We start from the raw sequence: 2,780 nt of genomic DNA on the forward strand, positions 1-2,780 counted from the left end.
CGCGCTTCAAGAGGAATTGAATCGCAAATCTTTGTACACCTGACAATAACTCTACTACTCTCATCGTTATTACGCTCATCGTTTCGACTTCTTAACAAGAAATGAATTTTAACCCTGGGTAAACTAATCAGAATAGAGTTGAAACTTTAAACATCGTACAAAAGCTTTGATTTCCAATCTCTCTCCTCCGCGCAATATTTCTTTTAACTTTTAATATTTTTTCCTTAATCCCATCTAACATTAACCTTCGAATCTTATGGATGACAACGACTATCATTTTCGTCGGTAATATAAAAGAAAATTTTAATTCTGCAAGAAATAATTTCCTCGTAACATCCTGATAACGAATACATTTATCGTTATTATCGCAATAAATTTATCAAGATTAAAGGTAAATCGAACCTTTTGATAAATTATATTGCATATTTTTTTTTTAAACATCAAAATATCTGCACAAAAATTCCAAAGTACTCTTTCATTCTAAGCGATAAAATAAATCCAATCGGAAAACGGAAACAACAATCCAATCCCATCGCACAATGCCGCGCCAGATACAAAACGGTTAATTGATGCGAGAAACGTCGCGAGCCGCATCACGACACGTCGAACATAAGTCACTCGATCGCCGAGATGGCCTCTGGTTTTGTTGCACCGGTCGAACATACGGTGGATATTCTCGTGGAACTTCTGGGAATCATTAGCGATCCATCGTTGGTCCCCGAGCAGTCGTCGATTTAACAGTCGTCTTCCGGTCAGAGGAGAGAAATCGACTTTCGTTCGTTCGTTCGTTCGTTCGTTCTTTCGACTCTGACGAACCGTGTCAAAGATTAACGACGAAATATTGTTCTCTCGTCGCCGATCTTTGGTTTAACGTACTCGATGCGGGTGACGTGATCTTTTATTCCACGACGATTGAACGTTCGAGAATCTTTTTTAAAGAAATGTATAACTCGAAATGGAATGTTTGGTATAAAAATCGTTGCACAATTATTTCTCGTTGCATTTTATATTTTTGGTCAACAACAAGCCTGGAAAATAACGTGTCTAATTCGTGAATCATGAGAATTAACATCTATGACCTATATATGACAAGCGAGATACAGATAAAGCGTGCAATATCGACTTGATTTTCTGAGTCATCGTCACAATCATTCATCGTCTTGGATAATCTAATTTTTTTATCAAGGTTGGTCGTTTGAAGAATATTCGCAATAAGAAGAAAATCGGATCCATTTTGAACAGTTTTTCAACAGCTGTTGTTACATTTGGAAGGGAAATTTTTCTGCAGTCGAATTCTAATAGTTTGGTGTTACGAATCTTATTCGCCCAAAGTGGTAATTCTGTTAAACCACGTTGAGCATGCTAAGAGGTGGCCGCTAAGTGTTCCTCTAATTCACTCTTGCATCACTAATTGCGTTTGTAGGAGAACGTTAACGAGTTAAACAGTTAACTAAATTTCTAAACGGTACGGTTTTAAACTTCTTCATTATCGTGGCATCTTAAAACTTTCCGATTCTTTCAGATTCGTTCCACTGAATCTGATCGATTACACGATATAAGTTTTCGTGTATGAAGTCATCTCTTCGCTTTGACGCCATTCTACGTTGTAGAAGAAACTGTAGAAATTATCCAATTATTTTATTCGGGGAAAATTATTATATCCATTAATCTCTCTAAATTCATCTTTTTATATCTTATAACGAAGGCAAGGACGATATGAGTAGTATTTGGTTCGTACCCAAGAACCGAATTTCTGAATTATTATCAAAATTCGTCCTCAAATATTTCATTTCGTTTGAGAATCCGGGTATTATTACATACGTTGAATCGACACGAAAAGAACTTCTTTCCCTATATTATATAACATTGTATTTTCTTGTACAATTTCCAAAAGTACAATTTCGAAACGACGAGCATTTCTTATTATTCAATATTTCTTTGAAAATTTCAAACGATGTATCCAATAACATATCGATAAAAATAATCAATAGAAAAATCGAATGAAAAGTCTTTTTCGAATGATCACGCATCGATCATCGAATAAGAATTAAGAAGCAACAGATGAACGCCTGAAATGTCCGTCCAAATATTCCATCTTCGAGAAACATCTAAACTCGAGTCGTCCTCGAAACCTCGAATAGGTCTCGAAATCGAAACAACGAGGTGACGAATGGAAGACAGGACGATTAATAGATCGCGGAGGGAGGAACGAATAGGAAGGAAAAGGAAGAGGTGGGACGCGAGGAAGGGTGGGAAAGAAAGAAGACATCGCGGTCCGGGGCGGATTCTTCTCGGAGGCCGGCTCGATTCCTCGAATCATTAAGGCCGGCCTTACAGGGGGACGATGCCAGGCATTCGGCGGTCAGCTGATCGGCAACGGTGGACACACTCTTCAAACAGTTGGCAGCGGCGTGTAATTATCATAAATCACGAGTGCCAAGAAGCCGCTCGATGGCTCTCGGTTGGCTCTCCGTGTCGCGAGTTTTCGGTGTCAAAGGTTTGGCAAGGGTTTTCGAACCGCGTCCTTTCCTCGTACTCGCCGATTTCGACCTGCCTCCGATCCGCCGCCCAATAAATTTGCCGAATTAATTCGCCTTTTGTGCGGCTTTCACCCTCGCCTCTCCGTTCCACCGTAAAACGACGCGGTTAAACGGCCGTTCTTCTGTCATATTCTCGGCCCGTTCCGCGTCTCTTACCCCTTCTTCTATTTTGTCCTCGAAGGGAGCACGAAACGTGTAAATTTTCTTTATCGTTTCTTTTTTTTTTTTTTTAAACGGTTG

General features: G+C 39.5%; 1 protein-coding gene and 1 long non-coding RNA gene across 18 annotated transcripts in view; one reads left to right on the plus strand and one right to left on the minus strand.

Moving 5' to 3' along the window:
• Positions 1-2,780, plus strand: part of LOC102673156 (RNA-binding protein Musashi homolog Rbp6) — a 795,620-nt gene that overhangs the window by 104,643 nt on the left and 688,197 nt on the right. The gene's annotated exons all lie outside the window — the stretch shown is intronic.
• The window catches only part of LOC116185633, a 24,161-nt gene that overhangs the window by 7,834 nt on the left and 13,547 nt on the right, over positions 1-2,780 (minus strand). Inside the window, exon 3 of the long non-coding RNA XR_004150498.1 lies at positions 2,613-2,618. This is a non-coding gene — a long non-coding RNA (uncharacterized LOC116185633). The remainder of the gene's footprint in view (positions 1-2,612; positions 2,619-2,780) is intronic.

The sequence above is a fragment of the Apis dorsata genome, unplaced genomic scaffold (assembly GCF_000469605.1).
Source record: "Apis dorsata unplaced genomic scaffold, Apis dorsata 1.3 scaffold_231, whole genome shotgun sequence".
NCBI classification, from domain to species: Eukaryota; Metazoa; Arthropoda; class Insecta; order Hymenoptera; family Apidae; genus Apis; species Apis dorsata.